The sequence below is a fragment of the Ursus arctos genome, unplaced genomic scaffold (assembly GCF_023065955.2).
Source record: "Ursus arctos isolate Adak ecotype North America unplaced genomic scaffold, UrsArc2.0 scaffold_11, whole genome shotgun sequence".
In the NCBI taxonomy this organism is placed as follows: Eukaryota; Metazoa; Chordata; class Mammalia; order Carnivora; family Ursidae; genus Ursus; species Ursus arctos.
In genome coordinates this window covers 40596338-40606846 of record NW_026622775.1, presented here as the reverse complement: position 1 = coordinate 40606846, position 10509 = coordinate 40596338, and the positions used below count along the sequence as shown (strand labels likewise).

Sequence of the window (10509 nt, the reverse complement as noted above, 5' to 3'; positions counted from 1 at the left end):
GACAAATAGAAGGAAATACCACATTATCCAGCAGAAAATAAACTTTTAAAATTCCTTATCCCAAGAGGTGGAAAAATTAAAGTTATAAGTAGCCTTTAAAAGATTAGATTTGCATATAGTACAATTGTTTGCTAAGAAAAACCCAAAGAAATGAACTAAAAAGCAATTAAAATAAAACAATTTCATCTAAAGTTCAGTTAAAAGAAGAAATCAATATCATTCTTGCCTTACTTGGAATATTCAGTCAGAAAAATACAAGGGACAAACAAACAAAAAAGTGTTGGCTTGGAGCAAGCTTCCTTCTCCATGGGATTTAGTCGGGCTACCTCCTACCTATTGACCAGATGTAACCGTAGACATTATGTCCTCAGGAAGGGCTTCCCAGATCCCCTAGACTGATTAGATACCCTCTGTAGTGTGTTTTTGGAGCACTCCATACTTACTTTGGTCATTGGAATTACCAATTATCACTCAAGTGTCTATCTTTCCTGCTAGACTGGATCCTGAAGGTAGGATAGAGGAGGTCTTCCTCACTGCCAGTCTTAGTGCCTTGCATAATACTGTTGAATGAATTAAAGAATGAACAAAACAGAATATTACTTAGAAAAATCTCTCTTTAGAGAATTGTATGTGCCCTATACGAAGAAACATGACATACTTAACAAAAGATAAAGACAACTTGAGAAGGTGTGGCCAGGTGCCTTGTTCCTAGGTGGGGCAGCTGGGAATTGTACAGTTGTCCTTCTGGCCAAAATAATGTATAAACTAAACTGTAATGTCAACTGAAATCCTCACACTATTACTGGGGGAAATGTTATGAAATGATTCTGGAAGGAAAAGCCCATAAAAGAAAATTCTGGAAAAATAAACTATAAGGTTCCTGCAGGTAACATCCTGGCCCCTCTTCTTTCTCTCCAAGTAGTCTCTCACACACAGCATGGCTCAGCACCCCATCCCCCTTCCCTGCTTGCTGGGTTCTGTCAGGGGGCAGTCGCTTGAAGATAGCAGAAGGACAGGCAGAAAGTCCCAGGACTAATACGTCTCTGTCTGGTCTCGTATTCCAGAAAGCTGTGAGAGCTCAGCCTAGTCAGGGACAAGGTAGGCCTATGAATGCTGTTTCAGAGTTTGGCACTAACATGGCTATTGTGATGGAACATTCACAGTCTGGGCCCTGGACAGGATGCAGCTGGAGCTCACAAGGTTCTGTGCAAGCAATTGGGTACCCTCTAATGTCCCTCGCCTGAAGAGGTCCCTCTCCAATGGCTAGTTTGCAGTATCCATCCCCCCATTGTCCTGCTTCTGCTTATTGTTTCTCTGACCATTGCCTCCTTATAGAACATTTTAGAGCAGCATCTCCTGGGGAGGGGTGATTCTGTACCTTGGTTCTCTGGGATGTCTTCAAGAGGGTCTGTTGACTTCTGCAGCTCTTCCGGGCTTCTTGCTCAGTAGTATCTGTAAATCAAGACCATCCCAGTCCTGTCGAGGATATCCCCAGCTCCCTTTGATACGTCTGGCTCCACTGACTTACTGCAGATCTCAGTACAAGGAGTCAGAAGGAACGATGGAAATCACTAAGCAATCATGCATTCAAATAACTCATTCTTGAACCAACAAATCAATCAATATTTAACACTTTGCTCCCTCACCTCAAACTTCATTAAATCAAATTTGATTGAACTCCCTATAAAAATACACCCACCATATCACTTCACTTTGTCCCTGAGATTGGAATATGCATTGTAAGTTATAATACCTAACTCCATCCTCTCAAACACCTTAAACCCATTAGAAGAACTCTCACGATTATTTCCAAGTCCCAGGAGACAACTTCAGTGAATTTCCCACTGGACACGGGACCACAGATATACCCACTGGCTGCCTTTTTAGTGAGAGTTTTAGATGAAACCAAGAGAATAATTTCCCTTATTCCCATTTTTGCTTCCAAAGGATCCCAGCTCTAAAATGGACAATTACAACTGGAGACAGAGGTCAGGAGATACAGTGCAGCAAGAAACCAGGTTGGGAAATCTTAGCTCCAAGAAGTAGAAGAGGAGAGTCCATTGGTTTCTGAGGTAAAGGGGTGCAAGGAAGCCACTGAAGTGGGGAATTCAGGGGGAAATGCAGGGAGCAGTGGGTGAGATGCTCCAGGGAGTCGTCAGGAACAGTTGCCCGGAGCTGATCCTGTTGTTGGCTGCTCCTTTGGGTCCCAGGGAAGTTTGGATGTGCCCGGCAAAGAACACATTCTCTCTTCCTCATTCCCTGTGTATAGGTGAGCAGGAATTGGCTGAAACTCACAAAGTCAATCCAAAGTGACTAGATTGGGGCCATATATCCCTTGAGAGCCCAGTCACTGCTGCCTAAGTGACAGCACCCTCAAATTCAGACCCTGGGCCTAATTGGATGAAGACTTGTTCTTCCTTCACCTTCCCTTGGGGAGATGCACTGGTGCACATCCCAGTCCAGACTCGGAGACCCATCCTCTAGAACTGTTCTTGCATACCCTTTCCCCAGAGCTTTCTTTGACTTCTGCTCTCTTTTGTGTTCAGCTTGACTTGACCCCCTGGCAGATGACCCAGAATCCTGTTCCTGGAGAATGACCACTGCCTAGAAGTCCTCACACTGGGCTCTGTGCCAGCTACCTTGCACATTTTGGGGTCCTAAACAGTATGCAGTGTAAGGGACTGCTGGAAAGGGGATTTACCAATTGCCCTAGTAGGTTTCCTCCAGCTAATGAACCTTGCTGTCCCCTTGTACGACCTTGGCTTGTGTTCCTTCTCACCAACTGAAGCTCTGGGACACTGTGTGGCTGGGGCTGTGCATTAATTGATGACCAGGTGTGGTAAGAATGGTATTAGTGGCTTTATTTATTTATTTATTTATTTATTTATTTATTTATTTAAAGATTTTATTTATTTATTTAACAGAGATAGCCAGCGAGAGAGGGAACACAAGCAGGGGGAGTGGGAGAGGAAGAAGCAGGCTCCTAGCGGAGGAGCCTGATGTGGGGCTCGATCCCAGAACTCTGGGATCACTCCCTGAGCCAAGGCAGACGCTTAATGACTGCACCACCCAGGCACCCCATAGTGGCTTTAGAATCCCAGGTTTGAATCCCAGCCATGCCGTGTATTCTGGGGGTGAGTTTGAACAAATCATGTAGCCTCACCGAGCTTGAGTTCTCCCATCTACAAAGATGGGACTAGCAATACCTACTTCCTGGGGTTGCCGTGTGAGGAATAAACGGGACACTATGTGTGAATACATCTGGCATTCAGTCAATAAATCTTTAATCCTGTTCACGAATCTTGTAGGACATAGTACAATTTGTCATTCCCTCCAGAAAAGTCCTCCGCCTCTAACCCTGTGGGTAGTGTCTCTATTCTCTTTCCTCGTACCGTGTGAGTAAGTGAGCTAGTAGCAGGCAAGAATTGATTGAAACCCAGAAAGCCGATCTCAAAGTGCCTAGTTTGGGGCCACCTGTTCCATGAGAGCCCCGCCATTGCTGCCCATGTGAGAAGACACTCAAATCCGCGTGTGGAACAGGCCAAGGGACATTTACACTGTGCAGACTCACACTGCCAGCAGGTTCATCCGTAAGCGAGAAAATGACTGCATAAATATGATCTATCCACACCCCCACATGGATTAAAAATACAGGCCGATGTCTCCTTGCCAAGAAAAGGCCTAAGCTCTTTTCTTAAAAGGATATATTTAGACCTGACAGCGAATCCGAGTATTTGCTGGGAGAAGGGACCTGGGTCTGACATCATAACTTCCCCACCTGTGAAGGGCTTGTCCTCTGCCGAGCCTTTGGGCTCCCGCTCCGCAGAGCTATCGTTTTGACAGGTGAGGGGAGGCAGCCTCCACAAAGCCTTGTTAATTTCGGAGGTAGACTAGCAGGATTGACACTTGTGGTGATTCCCCACAATAAGGCCATTGAAATAGTGTTCGTGAAGGGGGTGAATGGAAATGTGTTCTGACATCTTCTGTACATGGAGACGATGGATCACATTTAATAACCATTTTAGGCCTGTCTCCCTGGGCTCGTTTAGTGGCTTATTCTTCTCTTGATATCAGGACATGGCTCCTATTAATCTTAGGGAGAGAAATGGGGAAATTCAGAAGTACTCAGCCTCCAGAGAGGAGCTTTCCCCCCACTTGGCTTGAGCTTTTCCGTTGATCCAGTGGTTGGCCAGAGAGTTTCCTAGAAATAAAAATGGCTGGGTGAGTTTTGGGAATGAATTCAATTCTACATCCCCCTGACTCTTAATCCCACGACATGTGGCACAGAAAGTTTGGAGGTGGACTTCCTAAAAGGAGGATGGGGAAGCAGAAGTGGTAGCCTGAAAACCCACACCAGGACTTTTTACAAGAGGGCAAGTTTAACTGGAAGTTTCTTGCAATGGGTTTGTTTGTTTATTTGCTTGTCTTTTGGTCAAGTGGAAAGTTTTTCCACTTGATTTTATCCCTCTTGGCACTGATAGTTGGGTTAGATTAAGGACCACATTCAGGCTTGAGTTTATTCTCTGTTACTTGGCTTAACTGCTTATAAGCCATGGCTTGCCAGGAAGCTCCGAGATGCTGAGCCAAGCGCATGTACTGTTAGGTCTGCCCTCCCTTTCTTATCAGCTTACCTTTTTGGAGGCCATGTAGTAGCTCCAGCCCCACCAGTCACGCCTCTCATTGCAGGGCCCTTAGGGGAAAACACCACTCAGGCAGAGGATAAGTAAGGGCAGAGCCCCTTGTTTTCTAAGTCATCATTTTCTAAACCTGCCTTAGGAAACCCCAGGACCCAGACTCTGGAAGGATCCCAGATCTGCTTTCTCTGTCTCCAGGAATTGAGGAAAATTTTGTTGTAAGGCACATATCTGGAGATCCATCCAGGGCTTGGATTTGGTGGGAAATGGATGACCTGAAGTCAACCTGTTACTCTTTAGTACGTGCGCCCGTAAGGTGTGTGCATAAGGGTGCGTGTCTTCACTTCCCTTTGCGGAAAGCATTCACAGACTGTCCTCCTTTCCTTTTTCCCTCTGGCTCCAAACAGTAGAAGTGAGGAGCCCTTGCTTTAAAATAAAAACCTTTCAAACTCTGCCACTGTCTACTGGAAAGTGCTAACTCCTGCGTCTCCCAGTGATTCTCACCTCTTTGTGGATCACTCAGAGCTTTGGTGCTTTGGGCTATAATCAGTCTTACTCTTCATCTTTCATCTATTTCCTGCCTGCGACACATGGTGTTCCCTGCCAGTTTCCACTTCCTCTATCATCCATCCATCTCTATCTACCAGCCTATCTATATATATCTACCTGTCTGTCTCTCTCTATATATCTCCATCTCTATGCTCAGAGTTGACAAATGCTAGCAAGACCCATAAAGAAAGAGCCCCTCCAGGTGTAATGCCCAGTAAATGTGCTTCAGTATATACCCCGAAATGACCCACGTTAGATCCTGCACCACACCGGCTCGGGAGAATGTTATTATCTTTTCAGTCCTCTGAGAAGAGATCAGGGAGTGAAGACAATGCCATTTCTGGAGGGCTTCTTCAGAGATAGTGGGTCCCTGCTTCTGAAAGGTTAAACATTTTTTTTTGAAAGGCTAAAAATTTCTTAAGTTTATTACTTCTTGAGCACTTTTTAGGTGCTGGGCACTGTGCTGGGCCAGAGGTTCAAAGATAAGCAGGTCATAGCCTCTGACCTCCAGGACCGGCTAACAAGTCTACTGGATAAGAAATTGATCTGAAGACGTTGCAAATTGCTGAACTTTCACCTGCTGTGGCAAAGTGGTCTAGAGAAAAAAATCTCAGTGGGTCATCCAACTGGGAGAAGAGAAGAAAGCCAGGTGGAGAGAGAGAAGGAAAATCTGGCAAAATGGGGTTGGAAAATAGTAAGTATAACCAGACCATGAGGTCAGGGAACCTGTCTCTTTTCTTCATTATTTTGTTCCTAGGGTCTAGAACAATGCCTGAAACTTTCTGTGTTCACAGAATTATTTGTTGGATGAAGAGATGAATCTCAGTGGCTCATTTCTCTTCCCTCTTCGGCTGGGCCGTTTGCTGGAAGGAATCCCCCCTCCTCCCCAAGATAGGACAATGCCATTAGACAGGTATATCTTGGGAATTTGCACCATCTGTGTGGGGCCCCATGGAAAGGACACACCAGATGGACCCCAGGTCTATTTTGGTCTTTACTTTGCATGTTTCTTGTTTTTCTGCATCCCATGCAGATGGATACTGTCAGGTTATTTATAGCAAGAGTTTGCATACAATAATAGAACAGTTGCTTTAATACCAATGCAAATTGAATTATTTTGGCTTTGCATTCTTCAGAGGACTTGTTGCAAACACAGTGTTAAATAGGTGTGGCACTAAGACTGTTCCCAGGTTGTATCAGCTGCCACCAGTGTTTTGACTCCGTTGCCCGAGACAATTCTCTCTGAAACATGGGACCCAAGGATTTTATTTGCATGCCTTTCTCACAGGTTTTAGTAACATCCCATTAATAGATACAAAACTTCTAAATAAAATACAGTGCTGGAAAATTTAATTTAATACTATATTAAATAATTAATATACATAGCCAAGAATGTAAATATTCTTCTTACACACTGGGATGTTTGTGATTTTAGGATTTATAGTGGGGAATAATTGAAAACTGTCTGTATGTTCAACAATAGGGGGCTGGTCTAAAAAATTATGGTACATTTGTATGATATAATCTCATGTGGCTATCAAAAAGCACATTTCAGGATAATCTGAGAAAATGATTATGGTATATTAAACGAAAACTTGCAGGTCATATTATATACGTGCATAAACACATATCATGGTCTAATCTTATAAAACTATGTATATCTACAAAAAAACCCTGAAAGATACAGTGAGTAATTTCTCAGTGAGAAGATCATGGGTGACTTTTATTTTCTCTCCTTGCTTTTCTGTTTTTAACAGTATTTCTACAACGAACATTTATTACTTTTGTAATCTGGGAAAAATGCAGTAAGTGCTATTTTGAAGAATTGTCCCTTTGGTTTCTTCCCGTCGGGACTTTGTGTCTGGAATTTATATTAAAGCTTAGCTCAGGGCATCTGCCATTAGAGACGACCAAAGGGAAAATATAAAGCGTGCAGTCGTGGTCTTTAAAGTAGGCATTTAAAAAGTTGCTTTTAATTTAATCTCAAAAGAAAGAGGTAGGTGGTGTCTTCTCTGTGGAGATTTATTAATGCTGGTTTGTACATCACCCAAGCATCTCACGCATGCCCTGAAGCCCATCTATAAAAAACTAGCATGTAGAGGCAGCCCATGCATTTTCCATATCCATAAATTGTGCGTTGCTCGAGGCCAGTCGTCTCTCAAGTTTGCCCAGGGATGAAGACCAACCTGTGGAATCTCAGCTTTGAATAAATAGCAGCAGAGCTTTGGGGAGAGGAGGTTCTCAAGGAGCAGAACTTGTGGACCCTGCTTTTGCTTATCTCCTCCTCCTTTCCAATACCCTGTCTTGGACCCTGGCCCCAGGTGAGGCACTTGGAGCACCGTCATCATGCTCAAGCTCATGGGTAAACCCCTCTTGGTTGAAGACATGAGTTTTCTAAAGCCCGAGGGGCGGAACAGTCTGACTCATAGCCACTGTTTTAACTTGAACAGTCACAGTATAATAGCTACACAGCGGGCTCCAATGATTAGCAGTAGTATTTATCTTTCCTAGTTTGCATTTACAGTGACACACTCAGTGATACCCGCCCAGATCCAGCATCTATAAAGTCAGCTGCACCATGCGCACTATTTTTAACTATAAGAAGAGGAGCCATATCTAATGGAATCTATGATAGCACTGTAATTAAAATGTCCTGCATAATGAGGAAATCTAATAAATAAAGTACAGCAAGTATTATGTTTTGGAACAAACAAATGCTGGGATTTAGGTTGCCTTAAAATCCAGCTACTACTACATAGCCTCAAAACTTGTCACTGCAGTTGAGAAATGAGTAACAGCCTTTGATACCAGAGAAAACGAGATTAGGGACAACCTTCCCAACATTGGACTGAGACAACCGATGGTGAGAAATAGAGAGCACAATTTACTTGACAAGAACTGGTAACCTGGGGCCACCTGGAAAGACAAAAAGAAAGAACTAGATATTGAACCTACACTGATTCTACTGTGGGATCGGATAACAGTTTTTAAAAAATAATGATACATAAGCGATAAAAACAAATATACTCTGCTTAGCTCTTTAAAATCAACTTCGTTACCATCCTTAACTGTGACACGCTATCGTGTCACTGCAAATATGAGGAAACTCTGCTGGCTGTTGTCCTTTTACTTCCACTTGAAATTTGCCCCAGGGAAGCCTGTAGATGTTTTTGCTTTCTTCTTGTTGTCTGCTACACAATCTTTGAGATAGCTTCTAGACAGGCGAAAATATCTATCCTTTAGTCCTACGATACTTTTCACTTTAGAGTGGAGAGAATACGGAGGAAAGCTTTCCTGTCAAAGAGAGAATGGGAAATATGGTACATGAGGGCAGAAGGCAAGTCGAGAAGACAAGAAACTATCCAGGGATACTCTGTATCTCCTTTTGGCTAGAGGACTTCCAGTATCTGTTGTCTCTTTGAGCAGGAGACTAGTGTCAGTATCTCTGACCATCAGCAGAACAGCCATGGGAAATTTAGAGCCTACGGTGTCTGAGTGGCAAGAGAATCTAAATTCCAAGCAGCTCTTACAGACCAGCAACTGGAGGATGGACAAGACTAGCCTAGGATTTCCATTTTGGAGCTTTTAGTGATTATAGCTATTCGCAGGAGCCAAGGGCCCTGCAGCCTCTATCCATATGATTTCACAATGCCAGATTAAGCATTTATTGAATGAATGTATAAATCAATGAACTGCGTAATTGGAGAAATGAAGAAAAGCTTCGCTGAGCCCGAAGGGCTACAAAATTCCCTCTAAGTACCACTGTCCACATTCTACAAGTCTTAACATGTAGTACTATCATTATAGTTCATAATGATTTTATTATAGTTTCATGATTATTTCATTTTTGACACATGAATAATCTGGAGATAAATTTTTAATTTTCAACTGAATGTTTAAGAAAGTTTATCTTTTATTATTTAAGCTAATTGCATTTTATTATAAAAATATGATCTGTAAATATATTGATTCTTTGAAATATGTCAAGACTTGTTTACAGACCTTTATTTTGAGATCAGTTTTACACATGTACCATTTTACATATGTTCTAAAATAAATTTCAGACATGTATTGTCTGATTTTTAATCCAGGGCTTAATACATGTCCATGAAATCAGGTTAAATATGTTGTCATATCTTCTATGCCTTTATTAATTTTTTTGTCTGCTTGATACATCAGTTTCTAAAAGAGGTGTATCAAAATGTCCCACTAGGTTTCTGGATTTGTCAATTACTCCTTGTCATTCTATCAAATTTGATTTTTAAAAACTAGTTATTTATTTATTTATTTCATTTATTTATTTATTTTTATTGAAGTATAATTGACATATAACAGTGTGTTTTTTCTAGTGTACAAATGTAACTATTGGATATTTGTATATATTGCAAAATCATCACCATAGTAAGTCTAGCTAACATGCATCACCATACATACATAGCTAACTTCCCTCTCCATATATAGTTACACAAAATTTTTTTTCTTGTGATGAGAACTTTTAAGATCTACTCTCTTACCAGCTTTCAATTATGCAATGTAGTATCATTAACTATAGCCACCATGCTGTACATTATATCACCATGACTTATTTATTTTATAACTGAAATTTTGTACCTTTTGACCACCTTCACACATTTCATTCACCCTCTATCAAATTTGATTTGTACATTTGATGCCATATCTGATGCTTGTATTAGTCATACAAGATTAAAATTTTTATTTTTTTCTAGTTTTTCAACATTTTATTATTATGAAATAGCTTTCTAATATTTAAAAGGCTTAAAGTCTACCTTATCTATATTAATATAACTATATATGATTTCTTTTGGTTAATATTTATATAATATTCCTTTTTGATAGGTTACTTTCAGTCTTTCCATTTTTTATGTTTTAGATATGTCTCATTTTAAAAAAAGATTTTTAAATTTATTTTGAGAAGGAGAGAGAGCATGCATGAGTTGGGCAGAGGAGCAGAGGGAAAGAATCTCAAGCAGACTCCCTTCTGAGTGGGGAGCCTGATGAGGGGCTAGATCCCATGACCCTAAGATCATGACCTGAGTGGAAATCAAGAACTGGATGCTTAACTAACTGACCCACCCAGGCGCCCCTAGATATGTCTCTTATAAACAGCATATAGCTGGATACTTAAAATATAATTTGATGATCTCTATCTTTAATTGGCAACTTTAGCCCATTTACATTTATTGTGAATGTTGATATATTTGAACTTATTTTTTCCATCTTGTGCTATTTATTTGATTTCTTTGAATACCTTTTTCCTTTATTTTGCACTTTGTTTTGAGTGAGGATTTTTTGTAAAACGTTTTTT

General features: G+C 41.3%; 1 long non-coding RNA gene across 1 annotated transcript; it reads left to right on the top strand.

Moving 5' to 3' along the window:
* Positions 1–215: 215 nt before the first annotated feature.
* On the top strand, positions 216–8118 carry LOC130543349 (uncharacterized). Its single transcript, XR_008958651.1, has 2 exons — positions 216–5877; positions 5978–8118. It is a non-coding gene; the product is annotated as an uncharacterized LOC130543349 (long non-coding RNA).
* Positions 8119–10509: the final 2391 nt, after the last annotated feature.